The sequence below is a fragment of the Lactuca sativa genome, chromosome 5, assembly GCF_002870075.4.
Source record: "Lactuca sativa cultivar Salinas chromosome 5, Lsat_Salinas_v11, whole genome shotgun sequence".
NCBI classification, from domain to species: domain Eukaryota; kingdom Viridiplantae; phylum Streptophyta; class Magnoliopsida; order Asterales; family Asteraceae; genus Lactuca; species Lactuca sativa.
Genome location: NC_056627.2, coordinates 143,507,495 through 143,531,021, shown reverse-complemented (window position 1 = coordinate 143,531,021; position 23,527 = coordinate 143,507,495). Strand labels below are relative to the sequence as shown.

Genomic DNA, 23,527 nt, shown 5'->3' with positions numbered 1-23,527 from the left:
ACGTACCTCACTATAAATGCTCTATATTCCTCAACAAACAATGATGGAGAAACAAAAGAAAGTGGTAAAAAAATAAACACAATTGTAAGAGTGTTCTTCTACTATTAATCATTTTGCATGAAATGAACATCTAATACAATAAAAATATGCATGTTTTCTAAGCAATGACAAGCATATTTCCACAACTCGGCAACACAACCATTTTTTCTATGATTTTGTGAACTATAACTTGCATGCAACCACCTCATTCGAACCATATCAGGGCCTTGGTTAAGCCGTTTCAATGGCCGCACAATAGTCTTTTGCTTCCTCTGTTGCATCCCACCATCAACAACTTGCAACATCAATTATGTCCTTCTTGACTCCAGATGGATAATGTAGCATCCACATTTAGGGCCTAAAAGTTTTAGATGTTAGGTTTTCTATGTATCAAATACACTTAAACTAGGTAGTGACAAAATAAATCATGATATACCTAAGTGTACATACAACTAAAATTAACGCCTTCATACAAATTATTGCTACCCTATGAAAAGATACACACAAAAGAAGAATCACATACATCTCTTGCAGCTAAGGACCTTCGCGCTTGAGCTCTCAGGCATGTGACCTTGTTTACATGAAAATGACTGAAACCAGAATCCCTCTCTTGGTTCACACCCAACGAACTCAAAAGTACAGAATCAAAATATAACTAGGAGGGGTCAAACTTTAAAAGAGTCCCTCTCAGCATCCTCCATCAGGTCTATAAATGATAACTTTTTGTTAAAAAGTAGTACTTGCAACACTATTTGGAATCACATTGAATCTGCCAAGGCAAACATCTTAATTTGTGTGTTAGACTTGGTAACCTATACACTAGATTGAACCTCCTTAGAATTGGGATCCATTTGTAAATCACCTATATGCGCTCTCCGTACGGTAGCAGTAAATCTGAATCACACTTATTTTTGGACTACCCTAAAGTCATTGAGGTCAGTGTGATTTTGCATCATTTGTGGATGGACATCCCTATTACGAGTGTGTCCATCATGGATTTGTTTTTGAGGTTGGACAACCTCTGCTCTGATGGCCCTGTTCTGGATAATGTAGATATGGCAACGAGGTTGTCTTCAGTTGGAAATCCAGGAGCAGCAAAGAGTTAGTAGGTGACATCCAACCTTCGGTTGGTTAAGTATTATGGCTAGAAAAGATGAACAGTTTTGTTAGTTAATCTGCTCTACCAATCCTCGCAAAGATTGCCTCAACTAAATGAAGCTCTAGCCTCTCACTAGCTTTGTTTTTAGAAAAAAAAAACAACACCATTTTGTTTAGAAAAACATAATATAAATAACAACCACTTATATTTTTTGAGACTTATTGTGCATATTCAATGTGTCAGTACATGTGAAAATTTTTGCCAGCTACAAAGGCTGAATTGACATTTTCTAATAGGGGAAAGTATTGAAAGGTTAATACATTTGAAATGTTGTTCCTTTATGAAAGGTGTGCTTGCATTTCTCATAAGAACAGATACGACTACACATACAAATAAACATTTCAATTATATTTATACTCATACAAATACGCTGATAAAAGCTAAAACGGGTTCTAAAAAAAGATTAATCCACCCTGCAGCGAAAGAACACTATATCTGCGACTTTTATCAGCAAAGACATGTATAAAGCTTGTCCAGTAGATGTTTTGTACTTAGGCTTTTTTAATCGATCGAACTACTTGATGTATCCCAATATAAAGTTCAAGTTGGCCTCTGTTATAACAAAGGTTCGTGTTGATTGTGTCCACGGTTTATCAAACAAATTAAACCAAAGAGGCCAATCCGATTAACAGAAAAGGTGTGGTTTGTATTTATTGACTGAAGCAATTGGCAACTGTGAAGCCCACATGTGGCCAGTAGATGATATCGCCTGAGCAAATTAAGCCTGAAACGAAACATCAACCCATAAAACTATAATGAGTCCATAATAGAGGTGACAACTGCTAACTGCACATATTAAAAATTAATAATTTTAACATGAAGATGTTTTGACCATCATTAATGTTTTGACCATCACGAATGATTATGCAACTTACAGGGGAGCCATTCTTTCTTCTTTACGTTCCGCTACTGAAATCTACAAAGGTTTTGTCCCATCATCTCAGGATTCTACTCAGCCATCCAATTCATCCTGTTTATTAGAATGAAGATTAGTTAACTTTTTTGGTTTGTGATTCAAAAAACTTATTGCAAAAGCTCTGAGTTAAAAAATTAAAATCACTAAAACTAAAATCCATGTCAGATATTTTTGCTTTAAAAAGATCTAATACTGGATCCCCAAATATCTGCATCTTTAGTGATATTTAAGATCTGCAGCTTCCGTCAAGATCTCCATAATCTCCAAACAGTATTCAATAAGAATGGAACTAGATGTCAGATTCAGACTACTGAAACGTTACTAGATATAGCATAAATTGGAAAGTTGAGCAGTAAAAATCTATTGGAATCAAAACAATTACATAAGAAAACGTTATATAAATTTACCTTTCCAAGCATCAGATACATGGGCCTCTCACAAACCCACAAAACCAACTCTTGAAATGTTATGAACACCTAACTGATACTGATCTGAATCTACTAGGCTGACAATAGAATACAGATCAATGTATAGTGTGAGTGACTGGCTATACAGATCAATGTATAGCGGATCTTTACCAGTTTTTTTATCTATGTGCATGATAAAGAAAAAAAAAGCCGACACATAAAACTCTTGGTGATTATCACGACTGAAAAAAAGAAAAAAATCGATAACTTAATGAAAACAAAGCATGATTTTCAGATATGTAAGAAAAGATTGCGATCTAGATTGATAGGGTGGATCATGACAGCGGCTGTGAAATTGTATTGAAATGAACCTGAACATCGTATTTATAATGGTTAAGAAATGTGTAGGCGTAACCCTATAACCCTGATTTCTAGCGTTGGTGATTTGCATCAACCTCTCCTACAATTGTACATATCTTCAAATAGAGCCCAAATGTTATGCAAAATGACAGTTTTATTGCTTGATGAAGAAAGCGCTACTTGAACATTAAAATATCATCTTTACCCAAATTAATTTCTAAATATCATATTTACCCTTCATAAAATCTCTAAATATCATATTTACCATTCATAAAATTTCAAAATATCATATATGTCATTTTTAAACATCAAAATATCATATATGTCCTTCTTCAATATCAAAATATCGTATATACACTTTTTAAAATCAATGATAATATCTAAAATATCCTCCATCTACAAAATGAATAATAATCAACAACAACAAAAACTAAACGATCAAAATATACATTCCATAGAAAGGGCTAAAGATAAATCTTTTTGTCTATCAACAATTGAAAAGTCGATCTAAGAGAAGAAAAGCAACACCTAAATAAGGTTTGACTAGAAGACTTTTGGTAAATATAACCAATACTCTTTAATTTATTTATTTTTGGAAAAACATTTGATACATTTTACTTTCTTGTTTAAGTGAGAATATCTTTCATCATTTAACATTGTAATTATTCGAGGTTGAGAATACAATATTTATGCTTTAGCCTTTCAGCATGAAATTATGTAATTATTGCAAACTTATTATAATTTTTGGCTACAAAATTAATGGTTACACTAAATGTTAAAGTATGATTAATGTGTTAAATGAAATCTTAATAAATATGTACTGCTAATTATATTTATTTTAAATTTAAATTTCCGAAAGAAAACGATGTTCATAATTAATGAAGATAATGTAAAAATGTGCCTATATTTATCGTTTAACATGGCTTTCGGTTAAAATCAACAAGTCAAAGAAAGCTTGACGATAAATATTCAGTTTTATGAATGTTTTGTCTTATTGGTTGATTATTGGATTACTGACAATAGGTGTTTTGATATTAGCACATTGTTCTACATGAATTGCGACTTTGCATTTTAAGTATATTTGTATTCTTTTTCTATTTCAACGCAATGTGAGTTTTACAACATATTAGAGACACTTGAATGAATTTTGATAAGCATGCGTGAACCGAAACACATGCACAAACTTGCTATGGACGATTTAAATTTGTTGGTAAATATCCATTGATTTTCAATCATTAATTGCCAGAAAGGCATAGTATTGAATATTTGTCGCAATATATTTGTGAATTTAGTATAAGTTTGAAAACTCGTGGTGGATTTATGAACATACCACATTAACTATGGGTAATGTAATAAGTCTATAAGGCATCTCTTGCATCTTTTGCATGGTCCATTTGGGTTGCATGGCACCATGCAATTGAATAAACTAAATGAGAGAAATAACACATATGGTTTATTAATATATATTATAAGTTCTAATATATTAATAATATTATTTAATTATTTCTGATCAAGAATTAATTTAGAATTAATTAAGTGATCAAAAGATAACTAATTAGATATATGGGTAGATTATGTAAATCTTCCATATCTTATATAGTGGGCTAAGAGGCTCCATTGATTGTCAAGTTGGGTTTCACCCATAGGATGCTCCAGGGATGTTCCATGGAGTTAACCCATGGATCAAGAAATGAAGAGTCATGGAACATTAGGGTACCTAATGTCACACACTATATAAGCAATGTAACTCTCCCCAAAATCGGCTACACTAAGAGACAAGAGGGCTTGGCCGATTTTGCATGTGTTAGAGTATTCTCTCAAGTTTATTCTTTGCATTTGGTGTTGTGTGAAGCATCTGAGGCATCACACTTGAGGTGCTAGGCTCACAAGGTTTCAAGGAACACTTACAACAACAAGGTATGTAGTTCTATCTATTATTCAAGTTAATATTGTTCCCCATGTATGCTAGAGAGTATCATAGCCTTGGAAATCAACTTTGCATGATAATTAGAAAAACATAGATCCAAGGTTATAAGGGTTGCATGTACACTTAGGAAGTGTTAGAATGCTCAAAATCCAACACTTTCAACACATAAGTTATGGAATTAATTGTTTTGAATAGTTTCAAAAGTTGCCCTCAAGTTTTGGAATTTGAAAAGTATTCACTTATGAATACTTTAATTCCAAGTTAGCCCTTAGAATTTTAAAAGTTAAAATTCAACCCTTATACTTTTTAATATTATAAGTTAATTATATATATATATATATATATATATATATATATATATATATGTATAAGAGTAAAGTCACTCTTATCGTTAGTAGGCCTCATTCACGAAGCCGGTCTATAAGGGGGGTATAAGGTTAGTGCCTATAAAATGGCAGTTTAATGGGTGTCCACTCTCACCCACCGCTTCCTTGACTGGTGGAGGGTCGTTAGCCGAATGGGTAGGACAAGGACTATAATTCTCCCTTCATTAAAAGTATTAATGATAAATACTAAGTAACTAAACCTTTTATAAATACCCAATCTTGGTTACTAAGGAAAATGTGAATAAGGTGCTAATCAATGAAATTACACTTTGCACTTTGTTTAAGTCGGTTGGTGGAGCGTGTGTGGTTAACCAGCACACTAACTCATATTTAACAAGGTAGGAAAAGGGTAACTTAATGTTTATCATAGTATCGATGGAGCGTTTGTGGTTAACCGTCAAATCGATTGAGGGGTAAACATTTAAGAGTACCAAGTAATTTGCATGGTTACTTCACACCTTGTTTTGTGATCCTCGGCATCCCAGTCACAAAACCTGAAGGGCACAATCGAGATTGAAACATGCCATTGAAAAGTTCAATGAATCTCAAAAAAATCTAGGAGTTTCAAAACTAGTTGAAACCTAATAATATATTTCGTTTATCTTGGTAGAAATTGGTGAATCGGCATTCACTTACCTTCAAATATTTTATAGCTTGGATTACGACATCCCTCTTCCAAGTTATAAAAGTATTGTGTTGGGTCCTAGCCTTAATATTTCATATTGGGTGTTATATTAAGGACTTTAAATCAACTATCTTGAATATCTCCCAAAAGATGTCTGGTTTAAGACATCTATGATCTTCCCAAATCTCTTGAAACAAGTTTTCCTAAATGAAGATGATCTCCCATGAAAATCATACTTCTTTCACCTCCTCCAATTATTCTCCCTAACCCACAAGTTTTTGAAAAGTTTAAGGTCACTCAAGCCGTATTGGCAAGCAAAGGTCTATGTGTGATCACATCTTGGAGATGTAGTCACATATTGACAAGTCGGGAGAGTTGCGTGTCAAAGTCTAGAGGAAGTTGATGATCAATCACTTTCTAAGTCACATAGTGAGTTCCTTTGGGACTCCTATGAAACAGACTATCATATTACCCTTAATGGTCTTATCTATTTTCTTGGTGCTGCTGAATCAGCAGCACTGGGAGAGCAAATTTGATTGTAAATCAACTTCCCAAACTACCATGGACATTGACAATGGAAACATTGGATATCTAGAAAAAACCTTCTCTTCCTAAGGAAAAGGATTGACCATAGTCAACTAGGTTGACCAAATGGTATGTGATAGTCCTATGTACCATTACTAATGGGTCCATATGTTAAATTGCCAAAGGAAGGGGCACTGATTGCAAAGCTGCCAAATTTTTACCTAAGGATGTTAAAGTCAATAAGTTTGACTCTACTTCAGGTAAAGTCCACTATCTAACCCTGCTAAGTTTCTACTATAAGATTCTTGATACATGATATGATAGGGTCACATGTTGATGTTTTAAGAATTAAAGAAAAGTGAAGAAACTTAAAGAAAGAATATGATGAATCTGATCGCGTAGATGGATTTCTATCGCATAGTTTGAAGATCGGATTATTGAGCTACTTCTAAGGAGTTATGATATATTGCTTAGGAATAGATAACAACAAAGTTTTCATGTGCTTTTGCGCTGTAAGGATAGTTTTCCCGCAAAGTTTCTAAAATAAATGGAAATTTTTTGACTTTCTTTATTTAAAAATGTCCTTACAATGGCATTTGTGAAAATTTTTGTTGCTTATAAGATTCCATTAAGAGCAAGAGTGGAAATATGATTTTGATTCTTTCATTTGTGGTAGTGTCTAAATTTACCAAATAAGGAAAGATTCTCATCACCCAAGTTTCATTTGGATAGAAACTTGGAATCATGCAAGTTGTATAACATGATGAATGAGAACTTTCAAGCATTGGAAAAATTAAGACTAACTACTTGTTCACATGGATGTGTGAGTCAAGTAAAGGACTAAGGGATCGAGTACACATTCTTATGCACTGGTTAAGTCCAACATAAAAGATCGATAAGACTATTCATCATAATTTACGATAGCTCAGTAAATATGGTTATACTTACAAGCTTAAGTGTAATTCTGAGACATTGGAAAAGGTTCCAATGTATGGAAAAGCGAATAAGAAGAATCAATTTAGGTGGAAAGGTAAAAGTTTCTCAAATCTGAAAAGATGGGAGAGTACTTTAGTATCATGTTTTAAGACCATCTTAATGATTTTGAGACCTTATCACAATTCATCGTCTAAGTCCATTCTGATAGTTAAGAATAGGAGTTATGAATTGTTGAAGTGGTTAAATCAAGAAGATGATTTGTTAGAGATCTCAATTGGTTGCATATCAACTTGGAAGCAATGGTAGGCCCTTGAGCTGCCAGGTGGCAAGAATTTAAGATTGCGCAAGTTCAGCCCATATGAATTTGGAATTGTCACTAATCTTGTCTTGTGATTATGGTTTTGACAAAAATTCACATGGAAAGGAACATATATACCATAAAATCTAAGGGTCATAAGGTTTCTCCCCGATTCATGAAAATGATGGTGAGGAAACACTTCCACCAAGTAGATTTGAAGCAGATAACAAAGGTCTAAACAATCGAGACTATGATTACGGTATCCCTTTTGATAGTTCTAAAATTATTTAGAAACATATGTGAGCTATCTAAGATAAGGTGTATGATTGTGATAAAGTCTTATCAAAGCAATCTAGTATCAGAAATCTGAACTTTGATAAGAAAGTCAATAGCTGATTTCTGAGTACATGTCGAAGCTAGTGGGAGCATAAGTGTTATGCTAATAATCATCATGTTAGTGGGAGCATGATAATTATGATAAAGGTTGCAAGTTAGCAATGTTAATTATAGAAAACAAAAGGTTTCAATTTGGAAAAAGTTGTTTTGCTATAATTAAAGGAGAGGAAATTATACTTCATCTCAAATCTAAGAGCTTAGATTGAGGTTTTAATCGTATTTAGTCAAGGATATATATATATATATATATATATATATATATATATATATATATATATATGAATTTCATGTTGGAATGGCTCAACATAAGAAAATTCTATATATGGGTCTATTATCTGCGTTCTAAATTCGATTATGATTACGGCATCCCTTTTCCTAATCTAAAATTATGAGAACTTAGCAAATTGAAATAGAAATATTATAGCAAAATATTGGTATAGTATCATGTGTTTATGTAAGACATCATGAATCGTGTCCCATATGCTTCGGATATAGGATCGATTGCATGTTCTATAATATTCATCCTTTCTAAATTTTCCAAATGCCATGGGCATTAAGGAGGGAAAAGGTCTAGAATTGGATATGACTAAAAGGATTAAGAAATTGTTGAGGACAATCTAAGGTTTACCAAAGATTGGTTGCTCAAGGACAGTTGGAAATATAGTAGTAATTCTGGAAGGACCATATTGACGTAATCTGTAAGGAGAAAACTCTTGTTCAGAAGTGATAGTCAAAATGGAATATGGAAATGTTTCAAAGTTAGAAATTATTCAATCTGTGTAAGATTAGGAAACTTAATGCAAGAAGGATGTTTCCAAGGAGTTGATGTCCTTTGGAATGCTCTGTAATGTTTGTTGTCAAATCTTTGTGACTTTGTGCATAATCATTACAAGAGGATCAATGTATATAAGTTTAAAGTCTAACAGATTTCGGTAAATGATAGGAATTTGGAATTCTAACATTTTGGATAAGGATTTGGGAGTGTGAAAAGAGAATCATTGAAGTTATGTTCAATTGATCTATTTCACAAAGTAATGATCATAGACAAACATATTATGCATACTTGGTGTATGGCATGACTTGTGTTTAGAAAAACATAGTGTATATGCTTGGAGCATGGGACAACTAGTGTTTTAATTCAAGAATAATGTTGATAGCTGAAACAGTATACAATGAATAATGTGTAATCATATGGTGATAAGTAAAAGGTGTTTTATTAATATTCATAAGCTCCGAGACCATATTGGATTCGATTATTATTGTGTTTCACTTTGCATGTTTTGACTTCTAGAATAACTAGGTCATTGTTCTGAATGACTAAGTTATTCAAACCATCCACAGTCGGTCATGTATTGGAAGTAGATATGAATCAAGACTATCATGTTTTGGGCTTGTAGAGGTCTAAGATGTTGGACAAGGTGCTGCTACAACACACATGAGTGCTCATAACTTCTGAGTATTGGATTCAACCCGCGCTCATTGGAATCACTTCATGGATTTTATCACGAGTGATCATGAGACGATAATATCTTATATTCTTCAAACCTAGAGATATGAGTTGTTGCTGTTGGGTTTTGAGCATTCTAACACTCCTAAGTGTACATGCAACCCTAATAAACCTTGGATCTAGGTTTTCTCTAAAATACATGCAAATAATAATTTCCAAGGTTTACATCCTAACTAGCATGGCATGAAGAACTAGAATCATAAAACACTAGAAGAATGACATACCTTTTGATATTGACTGATTGCTTCGAGTTTGAGAGTCTAGCACCAATAATGTGAATGCCTCAAGTGGAATCACAAATCATCACAAAATTGGAAAACTTACGAAAGTGTACACTTTGCTTCAAGAAATCGGCCACTCCCTTTTACACACACTAGGGTGCAATTTCATGCAACATAAGCTTGTTTATATAGTGTGCATGATTAGGGTAAATATAACATCCCAAATATTAAATAAATAAATAGATAAGGGTTAATACGAGTAGAAACCCTAAAATAATTAATAATTTAAATAGGGTGTTGGTTTTGGGGAGTTAACCGTCATAATTTTAGAATTTGGGGGTTAAAAGCGTAAGTCCAAATTGGTTTTGTGAATATTCATGAAGGCGGGGGCTGCAATTGTAAATAATTTATAGATAAGGGGCTGTGTGACATCCCCAAAATCATGGCCAGAAAAGACCGATTTTGTTTATGCTTTATAAAAATCAGAGTACTTCATTTTATAAAAAGGTTGCGGAATTTGTTCCCAGAAAAACTTGGTAAATACGTTATTAAAACATTTTCGAAGAAACGTATTTATTTCATTTTAACATGTTTGGGATGTCATCGTTAATACTGAAACATAAGCATAAATAAACTTACAATGATTTACACTAGTGATCTACATCTCTTTTAAATCTCTCAGTGTAATGTCACTTCACTTCGTCACCTGTGATATACATAAACTGAGTGGGTCAGGTTGGGAAACCTGGTGATTACATAGGGTTTTCAACCCACAATAATATAATTATTATGTTCAATCAAACAATCAAACCAATTACCCATCCCCATTATCTTCTTTACTCTTTAAGGATTTAACCTAAGAGTCATCTATCCTGCATTCGTTTATTCCGAAGTCCCTTACTTCTAGGGTTATGGGACTGGCACTAAATCCATAGCTGCCAATGTTCGTTCATAAAGCACTAATTCCATAGCTGCTATAGTTTATTCATCGGGTACTAAATCCATAGCTACCAGTCTTTATCTAATAGGTACTAAGTCCATAGCTACCAATGTTCAACAGGTACTAAGTCCATAGCTACCAATTCCTACAGGTACTAAATCCTTAGCTACCAGCGTCTAACTAATAGGTACTAAGTCCATAGCTACCAATTCCCAACAGGTACTAAATCCATAGCTACCAACGTCTAAAAGGTACTAAGTCCATAGCTACCGGTGTTTGTCCCATAGGCACTAAGTCTATAGCTGCCAATGTATACTCACGTCATCTTCTATCTCTCATCATTCATCTATCCATCTCATACCCAACATTTTCGTATATATAAAATACGTATACAGTTTAAGTCCTTTAAAACATGTATAAAACGTTCAACCAACATAGACAGCAAGTATTCAGATAATATGCACACATAACACATAGTTTATATAAAATACTTCATATCTATGTGTAAGATGAAAGGGACTATGCACTCACAACACGTAATATATATTAAATACTTCATATCTATGTGTAAGATGAAAGTAACTATGCACTCACAACACGTAATATATATTAAATACTTCATATCTATGTGTAAGATGAAAGTAACTATGCACTCACTTGAGAAGGTGGTGACTCGGTACTCGGACAGCGTTTCGTTTACTTTAAAATAATTTCTTCGACGAAACCTAGTATTATTACCACTAGATTTTAGTCTAATATTTACCGTGACTAATTATTAGTCTTATTATTATTATTATATAAGCGTTTAAACAATACTTTCCAACCACAATGTACAGACAGGGGCCAAACATAAAACACCGGAGGGCAGGACCATTTTGGCATATAGCACTTCTGAAATCCAACAACCTTATGCGGCCCTTTAAACCAGATTCCCCGTACCGCGAGTAGTTAAAAAGATATTATAACGACACTTATATAAGTCATAATAATAGCTCAAATATTTATTATAAATTTATAATAACAATACTAATTTTAAATATAAACTATATTTAAAATAGGGTAAGCATAACTTACTTACAAAGGGATTTTAGCTAGGAGTCGGGCTCTGTAGGGGCAGAACTTCGTCGCTGAATCTTTCTAAGAAAAATTCGTGCAGCGCTTCAGCGCTCACCTTACTATACTAAAACTACAGAAAGAGAAGTCGAATCACGAGGGACCGAAATGCTCGGGGGATAAGGAGAGAAAGACTCTTGAATCAAGAGAATGGTGCAAGAAATATGAGAGCCCAAGCCTCTTATTTATAGTAATTGAATTTACAAAAACTACCCCCCATAATTACTTAATGACCTTATAGTTATATAAACAACTAAACACCCCTTTATAATACTATTTTAAATAGATTTAAAGATATTTGTACTAAACTAATGTCGAAAGAACTCAACATTAGTCTTATAATGACCGCATCGTCGATACCTTTCTAATGATATATACATGTGTATATATATGTGTACGTATATATGATTTATACTTTAATTTAATACGTAAATATGCTATTATAATTTGTAACTCGTTCATACGAACTCCGTTTTTGACGTTCTTTATATCCATGCGTAGGTGGAGACGCACTCTACAATTTTCGTTTAGACTTCTTCGGCAAATTTTGAATTTATTTTTAAAGTTATATTTTTAATAGGCCGGGACAGGATTGGTCCGTTATTATCTCATAACTTCTTCATCCGATGTCCATTTTCGTCTGTCTTTTTATTGTTACGCTACTAATAATGAGATCTTCAATTCTCGTTTAGGTTGTGTCGGCTAAAAATCGCTCGATCTAATATTCGAATTTCGGACTGTGCACTGCTAATCAGAAACTTCGAAAAATCGTAACTTCTTTATACGAAGTCAGATTTGGGCGTTCTTTTTATCGAAGTTCTTAGTTTAACATATTCTACGACTTTCGTTTAGAGCGCTAAATCTAAATCTCGCTCTACCATAAATTTACTATTTACGCTTCCCGGCGCCGTGCCGGTTCCGACGCGAAACTTCGACGGGTCATAACTTCTTCGTTATAACTCGGATTTCGGCATTCTTTATATGTACGGAAACCCTGTGACGTATTCTACAACTTGGTTAAGATTATTTATTCTAAATAATCTTTTTGTCGAAAAGTCGTTTTCGACCCCTATTGCCTCTAAATTGACTAGCCCGGATCTGCGGGCGTTACAATTATCTCTGATGGGTTTTGAGCATTCTAACACTTCCTAAGTGTACATGCAACCCTAATAACCTTGGATCTATGTTTGTCTAATTATCATGCAAAGTTGAATTCCAAGGTTATATTCCTATCTAGCATACATGGGGAACAATTTTAACTTGAATCATAGATAGAATAACTTACCTTGTTGTTGATTGTGTTCCTTGAAACCTTGTGAGCCTAGCACCCCAAGTGTGATGCCTCAAATGCTTCACACAACACCAAATGCTCTTGGAAAGACTCTTGAGATAACACACACTTCTCAAAATCGGCCAAGCCCTCTTGTTTCTTAGTGTCCAACTTGTGTAGCCAATTTTGTGGAGAATGGGACTCTTATATAGTGTTGACACATCTAGGGTTACACCATGTAAACCCTAATGTGTCATGACTCTTCATTTCCATGACCCATGGGTTTGTAACTCCCATGGAGTATCCATGGAGTATCCTATGGGTAGAACCCAACTTGATAATCCATGGAGCCTCTTAGCCCACTATACAAGATATGGATGATTTACATAATCAACCCATATATTTAATTAGTTATCCTTTGATCACTTAATTAATTCCAAATTAATTCTTTGATCAACTAATCAAATAATATTATTAATATATTAGAACTTATAATATATTAATAATCTCCAAGTGTTATTTCTCTCATTTAGTCTATCCAATTGCATGGTGCCATGCAACCCAAATGGACCATGCCGGGTCGGGTCAAGTACAAGCCCGAAATAGTTATGGACTTAGACACCTTATCCAACAGTCTCCCACTTGGATAAGTCTAATAACTATATCTCTAGTACTTCAGGAACCGACCGGCAATCGTAGCTCTTTCAAGGTCTCTCGGAACTGAGAAGATGATGGTACGCCATTTAAGATAAGTGATCATATAATCCTCCGTTCTAGATATCAGCCGGACAAATACATGGAACATTGTCTTGCTTATTGTCCAACATTTGTTTCCCGATTTCCGATTTGTTTGACATAGAACTTAATTGAACACATCAACTTAGTTCTGACCGGGCCCGGTACATGGGTCAAAACAAAATCATCGAGGGGCCCAGATATCAGCTTCTAATCCAAGAAGGAACAGATAAACTTCGACTCATATGTTTGTTCTACCACTCATTGAATTACACACAAAAGTACGTTTTATAACATCGAGTTACCAATGCGATTTCGTACAGTCAATGCATAACCAACTTGTAAGTAACAAATCATATCTCTAGGTTTGAAGACTTATATGATATTACCGTCTCACGATCACTCGAGATAAAATTCCATGAAGTGATTCCAGTGAGCGTGGGTTGAGTCTAATGCTCAGAACTTATGAGCACTCATGATTGTTGTAGCCTTGTCCAAGACCTCTACAACCAAACATGACAGTCTTGATTCATATCTACTTCCAACATATGACCGACTGTGGAGGTTTGAATAATATGTTATACCAAACAAAAATTATTCTGGAAGTCAAAACATGCAAAAGAAATATAGTAAACGATCGACAAGAGATAGCAACACTTTACTCATAAATAAAACATCTTTTATTCATCATCTAATGTCATTTACACTTTACAAATTTCTGGGTTATCTAACTACTAAATCTAATATCATCCTTCAGCCCTATGCTCCGAGCATGCTGGAGATGCTTAACCCGAGTCAGTCCCTTTGTGAGGGGATCTGCCGGATTCTCATCTAATGATACCCTCTTTGCCACGAGGTGTCCTTCTTCGATTCGATGTCTAATGAAATGGTATTTTCTGTCAATGTGTCTGGATCTCCCATGATCCCTTGGTTCCTTGGCTAACGCAACAACACTTTCACTATCACAGAAAATTTCCATTGGCTCTTTAATAGCTGGTACAACTCCAAGGTCTCCAATGAAGTTCTTCAGCCATATCGCCTCCTTTGCTGCCTCGCTAGCTGCAATATACTCTGATTCACAAGTAGAATCTGCCACTGTCTCTTGCTTGGAACTCTTCCAAGAAATTGCTCCTCCATTTAGGGTAAAGACCCAGCCCGATTGAGAGCGGAAATTATCCTTATCAGTCTGGAAGCTAGCATCACTATAACCTACAACTCTCAAGTCATCACTCCCACCGAGGGTAAGAACCCAGTCCTTAGTCCTCCGTAGGTACTTGAGGATATTCTTTACCGCAGTCCAGTGTGCCTTGCCAGGGTTCGCCTGATACCTGCTAACCAAGCTCAAGGCAAAAGCTACATCGGGTCGAGTACACGTCATAGCATACATGATCGATCCTACAGCCGAAGCATAAGGTGTTCGACTCATTTCTGCTATCTCAGCCTCAGTGCTAGGGCTTTGTGTCTTACTCAATCTGGTGTTACTCTGGATGGGTAACTCTCCTTTCTTGGAATCCTGCATGCTGAATCGCTTCAGCACTTTATCCAAGTAGGTACTCTGACTAAGTCCAATTAGTCTTTTACTCCGATCTCTCAAGATCCTTATCCCTAAAATATAGGCAGCTTCACCAAGGTCCTTCATAGCGAAACACTTCCCAAGCCAGGACTTTACTTCCTGCAGGGTTGGAATGTCGTTTCCTATGAGTAGTATGTCATCCACATACAATACCAAAAAGCTAACTATACTCCCACTAGCCTTGACATACACACAAGATTCATCTTCACTCCTAGAAAAGCCAAATTCCTTGACCTTTTCATCAAAGCAAAGATTCCATCTGCGAGGTGCTTGCTTCAATCCATAAATGGATTTCTCAAGCTTACAGACTCTATTAGGGTACTCGTTGCTGACAAAATCCTCTGGGTGACTCATGTAAACATCTTCAGCCAACTTTCCATTAAGGAAAGCGGTTTTGACATCCATCTGCCATATTTCATAATCATGAAATGCAGCTATAGCTAACAGAACCCGAATAGACTTAATCTTGGCTACTGGAGAAAAGGTCTCATCATAATCCACTCCAGGAATTTGAGAGAAGCCCTTTGCAACCAGTCTAGCCTTATAAGTGTGTACTTTACCATCCATGTCGGTCTTCTTCTTGAAGACCCATTTGCACCCTACTGTCTTACGACCTGGTACATTTTCAACCAAGTTCCAAACTTGATTGTCATACATGGATTGTATCTCGCTATCCATAGCCTCTTTCCATTTAGCAGACTCGGGGCCTGCCATGGCTTCCTCGTAGCTGTTAGGGTCATCTTGACTTACTAGTGTCCCATCACTAATAAGTGTCTCACCTTCTGCAGTAATATGGAATCCATAGTAATGCTCAGGTGCACTCCTAACTCTCGTGGAACGTCTCAGAGGTACAGATTTGTCAATTGGCTCAACAGGAGTTTCCTCCTCAAGTTGAGGGCTAGAGTTTGAAGTTCCTTCACCGCTTGATTCTTGAATTTCTTCAAGATCAATTTGCCTCCCACTGTCTCCTTGGCTTATAAACTCTCTTTCTCGAAAGACTCCTCTTCTTGCTACAAAGACCACATTGTCACTGGGTCTGTAGAAGAGGTAACCGAAGGATCGTTGTGGGTAACCGATGAAAATACACCTCTCGCTTCGAGGTTCGAGCTTATCATGAGTCTCACGTCTCACGAAAGCCTCGCAACCCCAAATCTTGATGTGGTCTAGTTTAGGTACTTTACCAGTCCACATCTCGTGAGGAGTTTTGGCAACTTTCTTTGTAGGGACTAGATTAAGAATATGGGCGGCAGTCTCTAAGGCATACCCCCAGAATGAGATTGGTAGCGTAGCTCGACTCATCATGGAACGAACCATATCTAACAAGGTTCAATTACACCTCTCAGCCACACCATTCAACTGTGGTGTCCTGGGAGGTGTCAATTGTGAGACTATCCCACATTCCCTTAGATAGTCGAGGAACTCTGAACTAAGATACTCACCACCACGATCGGATCGAAGCATCTTAATGTTCCTGCCCAATTGATTCTCGACTTCCTGTTTAAATTCCTTAAACCTCTCGAAAGTCTCTGACTTATGCTTGATCAAGTAGACATATCCATATCTACTATAAGCATCAGTAAAAGTCAAATAATAACGATTAGCATCCCTTGTGGCATGTTTGAATGGTCCACACACATCCGTGTGTATAAGGTCCAACAAACCTTCACCCCTCTCACACGAACCTGTGAAGGGTGACTTTGTCATTTTTCCAAGTAAGCATGATTCGCAACTATCATCTGACTTTAGGTCAAACGACTCCAAGACTCCATCCTTTTGGAGTTGGCCTATGCGTTTCGTCCTTATATGTCCAAGACGACAATGCCATAAAGATGATTTATCCAAGTTATTATTAGTAGAATCAATACACAAAACATTATTTCCTAAGTTATCTACAACAGATACAGCTTCATACACACCATCACAAGGTAATGCTTTAAAATAAAGAACATTATTAAAGAAAGCATCAATAGAACCAACTTCATTATTAAATGAAAAGGTAAACCCTTGTTTGTACAAAGCATGAAAGGAAATAATATTTCTTGCCATTCCTGGCGAATAACAACACTTATTCAAATCTAAACTAAACCCACTACTTAGCGATAAAGTATAAACTCCAATCTTGGTAACAGGTATAGCTTTCCTATTCCCCATGCTCAAGTTTATCCTTCCTTGCTCCACATCCTCACTTCTTCTTAGTCCCTGCAAGTCACAACAAATATGAATACCACACCCGGTATCAAGGACCCAAGAATTAGAATGGGGTGAGTTATTAGAAATGATAGTGTAAATACCTGCATGGTTGGGTTTAACTTTCCCATCCTTCACATCTTGCTGGTATTTTGGGCAGTTCCGCTTCCAATGAGCTTTTTCATGGCAATAGAAGCATTCAGCCTCTTTTGGGTCAGAAGAAGGAGTAATGAAACCTTTCTTGGTTCCACTTGAAGAAGAGCCATCAAGGGTCCGAACCTTGGTACCCTTAGAAGAGCTCTTTCTCTTCCTCCCTCGACTTTTCCCGATTGCCAAAACCGGAGTAGAGTTTTGAGTAGGAGTGATAGCAACCGACTTCCCCTTAAGACCTGATTCTGCGGTCTTGAGAAGTCCCTGAAGTTTGCTGAGGGTGACTTCTTCCTTGTTCATGTGATATGTCATGCGGAATTGATCATATCACGATGGTACGGAATGCAAAATAATATCTATTGCAAGATCCTCTGGGAAGTTCACATTAAGCTTCAGCAAACGATCCACATACCTTTGCATTTTCTGCATGTGGCTCGTGACGGATTCCCCGTCCTTCATCATGGTTGTTATCATGGAGCAAATGATTTCATACCTCTCTTGTCGTGCACTTTGATGGTATCTTTCCATCAAATCTTGGTGCATTTCATAAGGGTAGAAATCCTCATAAGACTTTTGGAGTTCCGCTGTCATCGTGGCCATCATGATGCAAGCCACTTTCGTAGCATCCCTTTCATGTGCCCGGAATTCAGCGATCTCCTGAGGAGTTGCAGTGGACTCATCAATCTCCTTAAGCTCCTTGTCAAGGACATATTCTTTGTCCTCGTAGCGGGTAATCATCCTGATGTTTCTGATCCACTCATTGAAGTTGGATCCATCAAAGGTGACTTTCCCACACAAGTTCATAAGGGTAAAGGAGCCATTAGGATTAGAGCCAGAAGCATTGTTGAAAGACATCTGAAGAAAAGAGGACAAGATTAGTTTAGATATAAGGGAGTCCTTAATAAAACACCCAAATGTAATATTAAGGCTAGGATCCAATCACAATATAATATAACTTAGAAGAGGTATGCCGTAATCTAAGCTATATCATATTTGAAAGGTAGGTGAATGACGATTCACCAATTTCCACCACGAAAACCGCAATATTTTAGTATTAGGTTTTTGAATGGTTCTTAGAAATTCCTAGATTCTTTGAGATTCAATGAACTTTTCAAAGGCATGTTTCAATCTCGAGTGTGCCCTCCAAGTTTTGTGACTGGGATACCGAGGATCACAAAACGAGGTGTGAAGTAACCATGCAAATCACTTGGTACCCTTAAAGTTTATCACTCAATCGATGTGCCGGTTAACCACATACGCTCCATCGATACTATAATAAACCCTAAGTCACCCTTTACCTACCTTGTTAAGTCCAAGTTAGTGTGCCGGTTAACCACACACGCTCCACCAACGACTTAATCAAAGTGTAAAGTGTAATTTCATGGAATAGCACCTTATTCACATTTTTCCTAAAGTAACTAAGATTGGGAATTTAATAAAACATTTAGTTACTTTATAATATTCATCATACTTTGAATGAGAATTAATAAGTCCTTGTCTTACCCGTTCGGCTAACGACCCTCCACCGATCAAGCAAGCGGTGGGTGAGAGTGGACACCCATTAAGTCACCATTTTATAGGCAACAACCTTATACCCACCTTATAGACCGGCTTCGTGAATGAGGCGTACTAGCGGTAAGACGACTTTGTTCTTATACATATATATAATTATTAAATCATAATAATATAAGTATAAGGGTTGAATTTTAACTTTTAAAATTCTAGGGGTTGGAACTAAAGTTTTAACTTAACTTTACTTGTTCCAAAACTTGAGGGCAAGTTTTGTAAACTTTCAAAACTTTTCATTTCTTGTAACTTATGAGTTTAATAGAGTAATAAAATGAGGACTTTTCATTTTTTCCTAACTCTTGTGTTCTTTTAATGGTTTTTAATCCAAGAGACTTTTGGTTTTCCATAACTTGAGGAGAAGTTATGGACTCCATTAAAACACATTATGATCATGAATTAATCTACCACATAGGTTACAAATAATTCCTATGATCATCTAAACATCACAAGAACAAGAATATGAATATGAACACTTTCAAGAATCAAAATCACATTTAATCTTTGTAATTTTGATAACTAGTTGTTGTAAATGAGTTAGAAAAGACATTACACCTTCTAAAATAAGTTTTCAAGTACCAAAACATTTTAGGGTAATGATTCTAATCCATTTCCAACAACTCAAGTCGAAATTCTGCACTCTGTCGACCCTACTCGCCGAGTGCATAAACCTACTCGCCGAGTAGGTTGAAGATACACATGAACTCGACGAGTCCTCCCCATGGACTCGCCGAGTCCATCAGTCAGACAGCAGAATTTTCGACTTTCTTCAACTTTTAAGCACAAATAACAAACAAACAAGCCTAGTCTCTGATACCACTGATGGGTTTTGAGCATTCTAACACTTCCTAAGTGAACATGCAACCCTAATAACCTTGGATCTATGTTTGTCTAATTATCATGCAAAGTTGAATTCCAAGGTTATATTCCTATCTAGCATACATGGGGAACAATTTTAACTTGAATCATAGATAGAATAACTTACCTTGTTGTTGATTGTGTTCCTTGAAACCTTGTGAGCCTAGCACCCCAAGTGTGATGCCTCAAATGCTTCACACAACACCAAATGCTCTTGGAAAGACTCTTGAGATAACACACACTTCTCAAAATCGGCCAAGCCCTCTTGTTTCTTAGTGTCCAACTTGTGTAGCCAATTTTGTGGAGAATGGGACTCTTATATAGTGTTGACACATCTAGGGTTACACCATGTAAACCCTAATGTGTCATGACTCTTCATTTCCATGACCCATGGGTTTGTAACTCCCATGGAGCATCCATGGAGTATCCTATGGGTAGAACCCAACTTGTAATCCATGGAGCCTCTTAGCCTACTATACAAGATATGGATGATTTACATAATCAACCCATATATTTAATTAGTTATCCTTTGATCACTTAATTAATTCCAAATTAATTCTTTGATCAACTAATCAAATAATATTATTAATATATTAGAACTTATAATATATTAATAATCTCCAAGTGTTATTTCTCTTATTTAGTCTATCCAATTGCATGTTGCCATGCAACCCAAATGGACCATGCCGGGTCGGGTCAAGTACAAGCCCGAAATAGTTATGGACTTAGACACCTTATCCAACAATCTCCCCCTTTGGATGATTACGTCCCGGAATCATCAACGAAACAGGGTCATATAATGACTCCATACGTCATCTCTTCACCCTAGGTAATAATTATAACTTCTACATTCCTTCAATTCTATCTCTTAAACTCATTGACTGTAAGAGTACTCGATCGTGCACCTGCTCTCTACCTCAGGTTAGACTCCAAATTATGACCTTCAAGTCACAATCTCGACCCTTGCTGGATACGGACTTGAGATAAGTTCTTTTATTACTACTATAGATCGATGTGTCATATTCTAATGACCTATCATCGTATGTTGCAACACTTAGACTTAGGTCTCTTAGAGTTAAATTCTAAAACAGACTATGCCTTCCTTCATGTTCTAATGTCATATAATCACACTTTAACATTAGGCATTTCTAGCCACCAACTTCTTTAACAACGAGTGCGATACTTCTATTGATCGCTTTGATTTCAACCGTTTGGTTTAAGTCGGACGCTACATCAAACTTGGTCCTCTGAGCCACACAACATACTCATCGTAGTCGGACTCGATTCAATATCACCACTAGGGTCGGAATATCAACAATCTTCTTAGTCATTACCGAAACGATGGTAACAACACACTTGAATAAAACGAAATCAATTACTAGCTTCTTGGTAACCTTGTGACTTTCCCTGATCCAAGTGTGAGTCCTGTGCTTCCGGTAGTATAGGCCTCTACTACCATTCACACCTACTCATACTCGTCCCAAGTATTGTCTCGCAGTTTCCCAAGTCACCATGCAGCAAATCATACAATCATTCAACACATCAGATAACAAAACGAAGGTTTTATATTAATTCTTGAAACGATTACATAGGTGTTCAAGTTCACCCTAGACTATGCCTCTACTAGGCTACATCATACGAAACTATGGCTACTGCATAATCCGATCTTCGGGTAAGAAGTCCTCATTCTTGATTCCTCGCATGGTTCTCTACTTCGTCGAGGATCATGTGAAATGCCCTTGGCCTTAGTGGCGTTTCTGGTCTTGCTGCTTTATTTTTCCTTGGGCAGTCTCTGGACATGTGCCCCTTGCCTCCACATCCGTAGCATACTTTGTCATTATGTGTGCAGTCTTTGGAATAGTGACCCGTCCTCCCACACTTGTAACAAGTCACTTCTTCGTTGCACTTCCCACCATGCTTCTTCTTGCATTTATCAGACCATCTTGTTTCACCTCCATCTGCTCCTCTGAGTTTTGAGAATTTGCTTTCCTTGTTCGACCTCGAAGATCCCTCAAACTTTCGCTTCTCTCCTGCCTTATCTTTTTCTAGACCCTTTTCTCTTATCTGGGCCTCTACGTTCTTAGGTGCCCTAATAGCTACTTTTAAGGTAGTTGCCATTTTGACCATTGGACCAAAGTCAGTGGGCAGTCCGTTAGCAAACCTATCAATCTTGGAGAGTTCAGTAGGCACCAAGTAGGGAAATAGCTTCATCCTCTCGGTAAATGCGGTGGCATACTCATCAACACTCATCTTCCCTTTCTTCAGGTTCTGAAACTTGTTGTTTAGGTCTATCAGATCTACCTCCGAGCAGTACTGCATTTTCAACTGTTCCAAAAACTCTTCCCACGACATCCTTAAGGTTTCTCCTCGTGGCATCGTATCTGCCAATAGCTTCCACCAGCTCAAGACTCCAGTTTTCAGCTGTCTTACTACAAAGACAGTCTTCTGTTTCTCATTACAGCTGCAACTCTCAAACACCATCTCCATCTCAGAGATCCAATCCATAATCTCAACCGGCTTTGGGCTACCTGAGAGGCTTGGTGGTTTCGCACCCAAGAAGTTCTTGTACATCCGCCCATCCTTGTTGTTTCTCCCTTCTGGGCCATCCCTTTGCTCACCTTGAGTCCCAACTTGACTCACTTGGCGGCTGTAGTTCCCTTCCTCAGATTGCTCGGGAATCAGTTCGGGTTGCTCAATGGGCATAGTAGGTTCGTCCCTATTCAACATCCGTCTCATTTCTTCCCTTTGTTCAGCCAACATAGCCCGAATCATGGCTTGAACTCCAGCCATGGTGACTGGCTCAGGCGCAACTTCTTCTACAACAGGTATTTGCTGAACCACTAGGGGTTGGTTCCTATTCCCATTTGCGTTTACGTTTCCGCTACGGGTCCTTACCATCTCGATCTATACACTGAATAAGGTGAATTTAGACCTTTACTTGACGTTTAAATCATCCTTATCACTTCGAAACATTTACATGCTAGTTCTAATACCGTAGTCGTACGTTTAGAATCCTAAACACATAAGGTTTCCAGATCCGGTCGGCAACAGACCATAGATCCGAACAATTAACAACATATCATGCACAAAGCATTTAGCACATAAAAGCATTTTAGGCACAATTCCTAAAATAAGCTAGTGCTCACACCTCACAATCATCGCTTAGCATTCTAAGTTTAAGTCTAGAAATAAATCCATATTCCTACTTCGCTTAAACTAATGCTCTGATACCAACTGTGACATCCCCAAAATCACGGCCAGAAAAGACCGATTTTGTTTATGCTTTATAAAAATCAGAGTACTTCATTTTATAAAAAGGTTGCGGAATTTGTTCCCAGAAAAACATGGTAAATACGTTCTTACAACATTTTCGAAGAAACGTATTTATTTCATTTTAAAATGTTTGGGATGTCATCGTTAATACCGGAACATA

General features: G+C 36.6%; 1 long non-coding RNA gene across 1 annotated transcript; it reads right to left on the bottom strand.

The window, feature by feature from the left end:
* Positions 1–1,351: 1,351 nt before the first annotated feature.
* Positions 1,352–2,898, bottom strand: LOC111908130 (uncharacterized). Its single transcript, XR_002855772.3, has 3 exons — positions 2,522–2,898; positions 2,074–2,168; positions 1,352–1,922 (listed from the first exon to the last, which is right to left on the bottom strand). It is a non-coding gene; the product is annotated as an uncharacterized LOC111908130 (long non-coding RNA).
* Between the last annotated feature and the right edge of the window lie 20,629 nt (positions 2,899–23,527).